Source organism: Hydra vulgaris, chromosome 13 (assembly GCF_038396675.1).
Source record: "Hydra vulgaris chromosome 13, alternate assembly HydraT2T_AEP".
In the NCBI taxonomy this organism is placed as follows: Eukaryota; Metazoa; Cnidaria; class Hydrozoa; order Anthoathecata; family Hydridae; genus Hydra; species Hydra vulgaris.
The window spans coordinates 60,282,215-60,295,122 of NC_088932.1; positions in this window are offsets into that span (position 1 = coordinate 60,282,215).

A 12,908-nucleotide genomic window follows, 5' to 3' on the forward strand; every position below is an offset into this window, starting at 1 on the left:
GCGGGATTTACAGTTTTAGGGGCCCTCGGCCAAAAAAAAGCCTGCAGCCCCATATTTAGAAGTAATATGTTAGTTTAAAAAAATATAATTTTAGTTTAGCGTAATTAAAAGTTTCATTTTAATTTTTTTTTAATATTTTATAAAATCTACATAATCTTTTTTCTGTATTTTTCATTAACGAAATCTATAATCAATAAATCTATAATAATTGACTTCATTTTGTCTGCGTTGCTTGATAATAATGCAAAATTATTTAATGTTTTTTGTGACATAGTTGATCGCAAATCATTTTTTGTTAATTTTAATTTTGAAAATGACCTTTCTCCAGAGCAATTGGATATCATGAAACATTTGAAAATCCTAAGAATGATTTCAGTATTTAGAAATGTAGCCTCCATTTGCTTTTCCTTAATAAGTTTTTACAAAAACAAATGGGACAATTCAGGAACTTGAGTATTAAAATACAGATTTCAAATACAGATGGAGATGTTCAATTTCTGCATATAAATTATCATCAATATCTTCCGTTTAGTCTTCCACCAGACGATTAACGCATGTCTTCAGCTTATCTTTGTTGAACCTCGTGTCTATTAAAAAAACAAATTTGTCATTCAGTTCCTGATAGCATTGAGCTCTTTCTTTTAAATTTGTAGTAAGATTATTGATAGTTTTTTAAAAAACTTTTGTCTTAAACTCTTCACGTGGACTTTATTAAGGCTCTTCTGATGGGTTTTCACCTAGCAGCGCTTTCTTATTACGGTGTCTCTTTTGTAAATAATCTATGTCTGGTAACAGTAATTTTGTATCTTGTTCTATTAAATCGAATGTGTTAGTTAATCCAAGAAGATAATCTCTAAGAGATGATTAAAGTGCAGCTAATGTATCTAGAGTAATAAGTTGCACTTTGCAATGATTTGGAAACAGCATTCATTCGTTGCAAAATTTGATCCCATCTTGTTGTTTGTAAAGCAAATTCAAAAGTTTCTATTTTCGATAGTAAATTTCCAGCCGCAGTTCACCCACATGGGACAAAATAATAATCCCCACATGGGTTACATATGGAAAAAATCCACGCGTATCCCATGTGCGCTTTTTCACTGGGAGGTAGAAATTTCTACACTAAGGTAGAAATGTCTACCTTTTTTTAGAATTAAAAGACAAATAAACAAATCAAATTAAATCAAATCTGTATTTTGAATAAAGTTTTAACATCAAGGTTATTTATAAATAGTAATAAGTACTAATAAGAAATAAACATAAAATTCAACTGTAATAAAATGATAACAATATTTATAATGAGAGTAGGGGTTAATAAAAATAATAGTAATGATAACAAAGATTAAAAGCAATAGTAAAGATTATAAAAGCATATACAAAATTTAAAATAATAATAAAAATAGTATTATAACACAACAGAAAAAAAGAAAAAACATTAGATAGATAAAAGCTCAGAGTTAGGGTTATAAATAATAAATTGTAGAAAGGTATGAACTTTATAAATAATATTTTACTAAAAATTAGTTAAAGAAAGCAGTTCAAATTTCTGAGTACGATTTAAAGGTTTTAGTTGGGAAAAGAGGTTGTTCCATGTTTGTATGCTTTTATGTTGTATTGATTAATACAGCATAAAAGCATACAAACATGGAACAACCTTTGATAGCTAAATAAGATCATTAATTTAAGGACTTTATATAAAAAATAGAGAATTAGATAAAAAATACAGTTTGAACTAGTGTGTTGGAAATAAATTAACTTTAAAGTCTTATTTTGAAGTTGAGTTGGTCTTGCAAGCTGCTTCAATTGTCCCCAAACTTGGAAAGCATATCTGAGATGAGAGTTAAAAATAGCATGATATATATTAAGCAAAGTTTCATGATTAACATAATGACGGATTTTAGCTAACGGGCAGTTCGATCTGCTTACTTTTAATGCTAAGTCTGGAAGATGCAAAGCAAAAGATAAACTGGAGTCTATTTTTATTTCAAGATATTTAATAGAGTTAACTCGATTTTATTTTCTTTCTAATTAATCTGAAATTTAATTGCTTATTTATTTTTGTTTGAACAAATTATTTCAATAACTTCTATTTTTTAGAGTTAATGGATAACTTATATGAACGGAGCCATTGAATAATATTAGCTAGATTGTGATTTATATTTGTGTTGCAGTTTTTCTAGGAGGATTGTGAGCTGAATTGTATCAAATGGTTTTTTTATGTCAGCAAACACTACACACACAAAGTGTTTATTATCGATGGCTTTTCTTACTTTCTCTGTTATTTCTATTAATGATTTGGTTGTTGAGTATTAATTGCAAAAACCTCCATGGTGTTTGTAAAGACATTTATACTTCTCCATAAAACGGTCGAGTGTTTGGAGCATTGCTTTTTCAAACAGCTTACTTAGGTTGGAAAGAAGAGAATTAGGTTGATAGTTGGAGTAGTCTAGAGAAGAACACAATTTTTGAAAAAATTATTCATGATTGAATATAGAGGTTTAGAGATAATGCGAGATACTAGTTTTAGAAGAAGTTTTGGTAGACTGGGACCAAGGCTTTTATCATTTTTATCAATTGAATATATTTTTTGCAACATTGATATGATATGAAATAATATTTTCATTGATTTTGAGACTAAAAGACTTAGTAGAAGTATTGGTAGAAGGTTTATTGTTAATGATTCCCTTAATTCCTTACACTATTGATGCTGTTTTTAAAATAAGATACATGGCATAATTTTTTTTTAAACTTAGAAATTTGTTAAGAATATCTTAACAAATTTCTAAGTTTATTTCTGTATAAAATGAATTTAGTAATAAATAGATTTTTGGTATTCACATATTTTGGTCTAGTAAATTTTTTATAAAGTATGTTTTGATTAGAAATAGATTTAAGAAAACCAGAAGATATCGAGGGTTTAGATTAAAGTTTGATTTGTTTTTTTGTTAAGAATACCAGATATTATTTAGGGTTAAAATTAAAGTTTGATTTTGTATTTTTGTTAAATCATTGTAGAGAGCTATTTTTCATATATTTTAAGGAAAAAATTTATTGATTCATTTAAATTATCATCTTCTTTAATAAAAAGTTTATTTTTTTTTTCGTTAAAAAAAATGTCCGCCATTTGCGGAAACACAATTAATTAATATCCACATTAATAATTATTAATAAACACATGCATATTTAGTTTTATTTTATCAAATTCTTTAAAAAATAAAAAATAAATTAATCTCTACTTATCTATAATTACAAAAATCTTCATTATACAAAATCAAAAAAGTATATATGTTTTGTAGTTGATTTTCTACAAGATGGAATCATTTTTTAAAAAATAATGTTACTTTTTTTTTTTAAGTTTAATATAAAAAACAAAATTCATAAAATATTTTTTTTGCACTTTCATCAGAATGAGAGGGGTTGCGGTTTTTTTTAACTTTGTTGTTGCAGTTTGTTTTTACTGACTTTCTACATTTATTTGCTTACAACGATCTAGTTGTAACAGTGAATTGTGTTTCGACAACTACAAAAAAATCGTTAATAAAATCATTCTTCTTAAAATAAATTTTATAAACAGATTTGAAATAAGACGGTTTAAAAAAGCTCTTTTAAATGTACCAGTTAAATAAAAACTAACAAATCTACTTTTTTACACTCAATAAATACTAAAAGTTATTTATTTGATTTCTGTTCTAGAAAGTTTTTCTAGTTGGCGTGTTGCAGTTTGCGTTTTTTCACAAATTGTAATTTTTTAACTTGTTTTTTGTTAGTTTCTTATTATTTTTTAAATTTGTTCTGTGTTTTTTTTTTTTAGGGAATGTTAAAAAAAAAGGGATTTTAGTTATCTCTTCTCCATATACATGGTTGAAAGAACACACACCAATTAACAAATGGGCTGGAGGAATTAAAAAAAATGGAGAGAACTATTTTACACTTGATGGAATAAAAGAAATTCTGTCACCAGAATTAGAACTTTACGAAACTATTCGTATACCATTTGTCATTCCCGATCCAGACGGAACATATCAATATACTTACAGCAATTGTACAATATTTGGTGCTGTGAAATAAAATTTTTGGTAACTCTCTCTAATTAAAGATATAAAAATTTTTTACTATAAAGATTTTATAATTAAATAAGAAAAAATAAAAGTTTATTTTTGTTGACATTCACTTATATTTTTATCTAATTTTTTTTCTTAAAAAACACGACTATTAAATTTTTCTACACTTGCTATAAAGGTTCTGCCACCGTTTGGTTTAACTATTTACCTTTTTGGGCCTTTTACACGAAATAATTGCCGTCTTACATTCGCTATTTACATAAGAATTTGTTATATACAAAATTAAATGTATTCAAAAACGATGCAGTTGCATTGATTGGTCTCCGTTAAACACTGGGATAAGCCATCGGCTAGTTAAAAGTAAAATTCAGAAGTTCGACCCCCTCCCCTAGTTGTTATGCTTACTTTTAATCCCCCACCTTGCTAAAAAGTACGTACTCTTTTGAAGAATGCCCCTTCTTCCTCTATTTTTTTATTAATTAAAAAAGCGGTAATTTGGAAAAATTTTTTATACCGTAAAACTACCAAACTTCGGACGATTTAAATAAAAAGTTTTACAACTCGCTTATATTATCAAATTTATTAAATACTTTTTTTAATAATTAATTGTTAAATTATTTTTTTCCTCTTTTTTTTTGTTAGCTTGGTTATGATAGATCTCAAATTGAAATCTTTTATGATTTCAATATTTTATATAATTTTATATGATAGATTTCCAATTGAAATCTTTTATGATTTCAATATTTTATATAATTTTATATGATAGATTTTTAATTGAAATCTTTTATGATTTCAATTTTTTATATAATTTTATATGATTGTTCAGCTTGAGTTGTTTAGACGTTTATAAACGTTATATATAAAAGCTATGATAGATTTCAAGTTGTAATCTTTTATGATTGTTTAATTTATCTTCTTTCATAACGAGATAAATTGAATAATCATAAAAGATTTCATGAACAAAAAAATGAGGAAAAAAATAACTTAGATTTGCAACGAAAAAATGTAAAAGTTTAAACACTAATTTGTGTAGAATTTGATGTTGACTATTTTAATTATTAAGTATGCCAAATATATAAATATCAATACAATTATTAATATTCGTATTGATTGAAAAAATATATATATACGCCAGCAAAATTAAAACTCTTTAATCCGGATAGATGTAACTATTGTTTTATTTGGATAAAATAAATTCGCCACCAGCAAAAAAAAAAAAAAAAAAAAAATAGACGCTTAAATCCTGATATAGGTGTTTATTAATTTATATTCATTAAAAAAAAAATTAAAAAAAATTAGCTACCAGTTAAAAAAAAGAACAAAAACTTAAACCCTGATGCAGGTATTTTATGCGCATAAAGTTAATGCACACGTTTTAATTGTATTATTGCATTATAGAATATGGATAAATTTAAACAAAAAGAAAAGCGAAAGAGTCGAACCAGCTAGCTATTCGAGCTAATATCGAAAACAAAAATTGTCATATGCACAAGTTTCTAAATGTTATAATGTGGCAAAATCTACTCTTTTTGACAGAACAAAAGGGTCACACGGCGTTAATGTATGTCCAAAAAGCTTCCAATTGCCAGTTTGCGCGTGTTATCAAATTCACTGCTATAGGAAGTGGAAACCATGTAAAAATAACTACAACATTTTAATAGACCAACCAGTATCAAAAGTTTTCTGCAAGTAGTTTCTATCGATACAGACATTTTGCACTAAAATTGTATTCAGGGATACCAGATTGTGGCCAAATCCGTAAATCTAGCCGTCGCAAAAAATAATCGGCAATTATTGCTTTGTTTGGCTTTTTTTTTTCTTTTTCAATTATTATTTTATTTCTTATTTTGCTTATTTTAATTTTATTAAGTTTTTAAAATAATAAAATAATTCGTGTTTTATGGTTAAAGAGGGTAACCCTAACCCTAACCCTGAAAAAATTTTTTTAGCAACATAAATAGTAGTTGTTTCTTAAAATTATAAAATAGTCTTTAACTTTATTTTCTAACACTATTGCACTTTAAGTTTTTGGGCATACAAACGTAATGAAAGCTGTCATAAAACTGCCTTTCTGGTCTTACCTCTGAGAGGGCCTAACACAGTTATTACTTGAACTCATTGAAAATTAGCATATTCGTTTTTTTTAGTTACGGTAAAAATTAGCTAAATCAAGACGCTTTATAAATATTAAACGTTCTCCTCCGTTTTTATGTACTTTTATCTTTGTGACACCTTACCTCAAACACAAAATTGTCAATTTTTTTAAATTACCAACGCTGGCGGCAAAAATAGCTTTAAAACTCTAATAAATATACCGTATTTGAACTTGACCAATACCTAATTTTTCAACCGATCTTTAGCCACTTATAATAAAGGAGTTAATTTTATCACTTTTGAAATAGTCAAAAACAGATTGCTGAAACTTGATCCTTCAAAAGCATATGATCTATTTTTAAATTCTGCAAGCCATACGATCAAGCATTTCCTGAAAAAAAAATTAATGTATAAACCAATATTGTTTTAACTCCATGGATGTATAACGGGTTACAAAAATCTTCAAAAAGAAAACAAAAGTTACATAATAAGTACTTGAAAAAAAAAACTTATAAAAACGAAATGGCATATAAAAATTATAAAAATATATTTGAAAAAACAAAAAGGAACTCAAAAAAGCTTTATTATGCAAAGCTATTAAAAAAAGGCACTGGAAACACTAAAAAAACATGGAGTGTAATTAAAGAAATAATAAGAAAAAGCAATTATGCGAGAAACATTCTGCCAAAACAAATAACAATTGATAAAAACACAATTTATGATATATCAATTATTGCTAAAAAACTAAACAGCTTCTCTACTATTGCAGGTCCGAATTAGGCGTTAAAAAATCCTAATTAAAAAGTTACGATAAAGTTATGGATGAACCTAATTTAAAACTAATTGAATTGCAAACCGCCTTTTTTTTACCTTAAAACTAACAAAAGTGCTGGATTTGAGAAAATTAACTTTAATGTTGTAAAATCAGTATATAATATAATGGAATCCTCGTTATTTTACATATTTAATCTTTCATTTAAAACAGGTATGAAAAGCTAAAAATTGCACGAATCACGCCAATATTTAAGTCTGGAGATGACTTAAATATCTCTAATTATAGGTCTATATCAATTTTACCTCGTTTTTCAAAATTACTTGAGAGAATAATGTACAATAGGCTTTTTAATCACTTATCAGAAAACGACTTGCTGTATTCAAAACAATTTGGTTTCAAAACAAAATTCAACGGGGAATGCAGTGGTTAAACTAGTCAATCAAATATCAAGTGCACTTAGTAGTAACTACTTTACCTTAGGAGTTTTCATTGATCTTGTCAAATAACAATTTACTTGGTTCAAAAGTTATTTGACCGATAGAAAACAATTTATAGTGTATGAACAAAAACAAACATTCCCAACTGCCGTAACTTGTGGGGTTCCCCAGGGTTCTATTTTAGGACCACTGTTTTTCCTAGTGTACATTAATGATTTAAGTTTAGCAACAGACCTATTAAATTTTGTTCTTTTTGCAGATGACTCCAACCTTTTTTATTCCCTGACAGAGATATTAATACACTATTTGAAACAACAAACGAACAATTATTGAAAGTTTATGAGTGGTTTGAAAGTAATACACTTTCTCTAAATGTGAATAAAACCAAATTTATTTTGTTCCACAAAGTGAATAAATTAAAAAATATTCCCATCAAATTGCCTAATCTAATCATCAATAACACTAACATTAAAAGAGAAAACTCAGTAAACTTTCTAGGCGTAATCTTAGATGAACATTTACGCTGTACTTTACATATAAAAAGTATTGAAAATAAAATATCAAAAATTTAGCAATGATGTATAGGACTTTTCCATTTTTAAACAGTAGTTCTTTAAAAAGTTTATATTTCTCTTTTATTCATTGTTATTTAATTTATTGCAATATTGCATGGGTAAGTACAAACTATACAAAATTAAAAAATTTATACTGTAAACAAAAACACGAGTGCAGAATAATTGTTGGAGCTAAAAGAACTCTACCTTGTGAGCCTCTTCTGCGTACACTTGAAGCATTAAATACATATAAAATCAACTTAAACTTTACCGAACATCCATAAAATCATAATGATGATGATGATGATGATGATGATGATGATGATGATGATCATCATCATCATCATTATTACCATCATGAATATCATGATCATCATGATCATGATCATGATCATTATTAGGCTTTAGCCTTCCTCTTTTATGCTGTTTCCTAATATAAACAATCTAGAACATTTTTTTTTCTTAACTAATGCTCATTCTACAACAAGTAAGGCACTCTCTTTAAGTTTTCTTACTTCGATCACTACCATTTTCTACTGAAGCAGCAACCTCTCTACGTGCTGATACCCAAATCACTTGAATCTTTTTTAACAAACCTTGTTTTACACAATGTTTTTTCAGAAGTTTCTTTTTTTTTTGTGCTTTTTTTTTGTCTTGCAAGTGTCACAAACTTTCTAACAAACAGAACTTTGTGAGTTTAAAAAAGAAAAAGTTTTATGGAAATCAAATCACAAAAGCAAAAAAGCAGAATGTTGTGTTTGTTCAACACGAGGTAGCCTGTTCAAGTGGAAGAAAATTAGTTGGAAAAAAATACCAATGCAATGACACAAACAAAAGTATTAATAACAATGAAAATTATTTATGTATTGTAAACTTTTGGAATTTAAAGAATCTAGTATCATTTCTAAAATGCCCTGAGTGTAACAGTACAATAACGTTATCAGATAACCTAGCATCTCGAAAGGGTTTTTGTCATTTATTCAAAATTAGTTGTACTTGTTGTGATTGGAATGAGTCTTCATACACATCAGTGAAGTGTTCAACTACAGATAAGTCTCAAGGAAAAACTGTGTTTGAAGCAAACCTACGTGCTGTTGTTGCTTTTCGTGAGATAGGAAAAGGTTTCAGTGGAATGAAGAAATTTACAAAATGCATGAATATGTTTAGTATGACAAACAGTTTATTTAATTACTTACAAAAAAAATTTGCAAAGGAATATAAAAATGTAGCCATTGTATCCATGAAAAATGCAGCTTGTAAGGAAATAGACTTTAATAATGAACCAATAAGAAGATGTATTAAAATTGATGGTGCTTGGCAAAAAAGAGGATATGTTTCATTAAATGGCTACGTGTCTAGAATCATCGCAGACAAATGTGTTGATGTAGAAGTACTTTCTAAGTTTTGTCGGGGATGTAAAATGTGGGAGAGTCGTAAAGGTTCTTTGAAATATAAAACTGGAAACTATCTTATAGTTGTTCAATCAATCATTTAAAATCTTCTCTTTCTATGGAAAGTGCTGGTGCGATAAATATTTTCAGTCGTTCCATTGAAAATTATAACATCATTTATGATAGATATCTTGGAGATGGCGATTCAAGTTCTTATAAAGAAGTTAATGATTCTCAGCCATACAAGTCTTACAATATAACACCAGAAAAACTTGAATGTGTAGGACATGCTCAAAAGCGAATGGGATCACGATTGCGCAGTATTGCACAGTCATATAAAAGTACGAAGACCCCGATTCATGGTAGACATAAATTGACTGAGTCTGCTATAAACAGTATGCAAAATTATTATGATCTTGCCATAAGAAAAAATTTAAGTAATGTCTATGCTATGAAGAAAGCAGTTTTTGCTATTCTTTTTCACTCAACGGAGTTTCCGGATCAAAACTTTAGACATTCATTTTGCCCACGGTCTGAAAACACATGGTGTAAATGGCAATATGATAAAATCAAAGGAACTTCTTTCTATAAAAACAAAATATCACTACCAAAGTGGATTCATGATATAACTAAGCCTATATTCTTTGATTTATCTGCTGATACCTTGTTATTAAAATGTCTCCATGGGGAAACTCAAAATGCTAATGAATGTCTTAATTCATTAGTGTGGCAATAGTGTCCAAAATCAGTTTTTGTTACCAGAGAGGTTTTTGAAATGGCAGTATACTCTGCAGTCTTACATTTTAATGATGGAGGAAATGGTATTAGAGAAGTTTTATCATTTGGATGTGATGGCTTTGTAACAGCCGCTAAAACTCAGAAACAAGATATTCTTCGAATAACACGAATGGAACACAAATCTTGTCAACATGTTAAAGAGCGTAGGAAATCTTTAAGAACAATAAAAAAGGGTATCTTGATATTGAAAACCAAAAGGAACAACTGGGATATGAAGCTGGGGGTTTTTGATGCGTTTGTTCAACTTGTAATTGTCTAAAACTATAAAAATAATTTTAAAACTTGATTTACTTTATTTTTAGTTTTTATAAATTTCTCAGAAGTTCAAAACATTGTAATTTTAGTTAAACACCTGTTTTTGACTTGAAATTTTCACATTTTGTTCATTATAGTTAAGAGATTCATTTATGCCATGGATTTATAATACTGATAACGGGAAATATTATTTTTATGCAATGTAACACGCAATAATGTTGATATTTAGTGCAATCTTTAAAAAAAAAAAAAATATCATCACACAGGAGCATGTATTTTTAAAAACCATGGCACAAATGAGAGATAAGGTAGTTTAGAACCAATATGTAAATTTTTGGCATTATCTGATGTAAACATTTTTAGTTGTCCTGTGATAAAATTTTCATTTTTTTACACTAAAGTGTACAAAAAAGTATGGATAATCAAGGAAAATTACTTTCAACTTTTTTTTTTCAATTCTCCAATATTTATTTTATTATATAAAAAAAATTATCTTGGTAGAGCTTATTTTTATCAAAAAAAATTTTTTTATAGGAAATATATAATATTTTCACCTTAAGAATTGATGGAGTATGTGAAGACAAAGTCGAATCTTGGGAGGCAACCGAAGAAAAGGTTCATTCATTTTTTCTACAAAAACTGGGTTTAAAGGGCTGAAATTGAACGTGCACATCGTACTGGGCGTAAAAAAGTTGGACGTCCGAGGGTAATAGTTTTAAAACTTCAACAATACAAAGACAAAGCTAAAATTTTAAAAGAATCAACTCGTCTCAGAGGAACAAACATTTATGTAAATGAAGATTTGTCTTCTGATTGCAACTAAACGGTTGCAATCAGAAGAAAACTGTTTGCGGAAGTGAAAGAACGATGTTTAAACAGTCAGAATGTTTCGGTTCGACACGATAAAATTATTCTTTTAAAAATAATATTTTTAAAAAGGCTCTAAACAAATATTCGAATTAGGCATTCTTAAAAAGAAACCTTAGGTAACCTAATTTTAACAACCATGGCTTTATAGTATGATTTTGAATCTATGACTTTTAATTTTTTCAAAGGAAACCGCTTTTCCTCTGATGAAAACATAGATCCGGCTAATAATTTTTTTTTGCAATACATTTACGGATTCTGCTTATTTTATCCTAAAGAATTAAGGTGGCTACCCACTATTTAAATAAAATTTTTAAATGAACCCTTTTATCCGCCCATATTTAAACATTTCAATTGCATTGGAATCAAATAAGACAAAGAAATAAAAAAAAATTATAATTTTATTATTACGTCATTAATTATGCGCATAATTAACTCAAAAATAGCATATTTTCTAACAAGGATAACTAGTTGCAGAGTTTTCCAAATTAAATGAAACTTTTCAAAAACCTTGCTTCTTATGTGAACTGTGTGCTGAGTCAAAAATAAAACTGATACTTTTATTTAGTTCTCTGAAATTTACAATTTAGTATAAATCCCTAAATAATGGCCCCATTGACCCAAATTTTAATTTGAATGGGATACCATAGTATATATATTTGACTCAGCACATTCATCTAACTAAGTTTTACCTCTGTAAAATATTTCAAAGAAAAATATTGAACAAAACCAAAGACATCTTTGTTAGAAGGTAGAAAATCTTTAAATGGAGAAAAACGCATTGGAAAAAAAAATTCAAAAATAAAAAGCTAGAAATTCAAATATGGTCTGATTTTAGTACTTTTGACTAATGTCATTTAGCTCGGGAATAACTTAACAGTGTAGATAAGAACTTGGTTAAAGGTACAGTAAAAATACGGAGAAAAAGTGCATATTAGTTCAGGAGGAAAAAAGTCCCAACTGCAAATAACAAAAGTTCAAATTGAATTAGAATTCTCCACCTCAATATTAGAAGTTTAAATCGGAATTTTGAAAAACTTTTAGATTTTTTAGAAGAAAACAAAAATCTTTTTAATATCATTTGTTTAACTGAAACATAGGTTACATTAAACGATTTCGACAATGATTTTAATGTTCCTCAATTCAAAATTATCTCGCAAGAAAGAAAAACGAATAAACGGGGTGGAGGATATCTAATTTATGTTCATGAAAATATCTTTTATAATATGAGAAATGATTTAAGCGTCTCCGATGGCGATAAAGAAGTTTTAACAATTGAACTTTGACTTGAAAAAATAAAAAATATTATTCCAAGCTGTTGTTATTGACCACCTGACGGCGCGAGCAAAACCCTAAGCATGTTTTTACAACGTATTGTGAAAACGAGTGACGCAGAAGAAAAAAAAAGTTTTGTAATTGGGGACTTTTATATGAATTGTTTTCTTTATAACGATGACCATAAAGTTAAAAATTTTTATGACACAATTTTTGAAACAGGATCTATACCCTTAATTAATCGCCCTACTAGGGTAACATTAAACTCGGCTTCCCTAATAGAGAATATCATTACAACAGGCATTTTTAATAAAGATATTCAAAAAAGTATCATAAAAATTGACAAATCCGATCATTTTCCTGTATTTGTTATTTTAAACTCAAATTTAGAAAAAATATTAGCA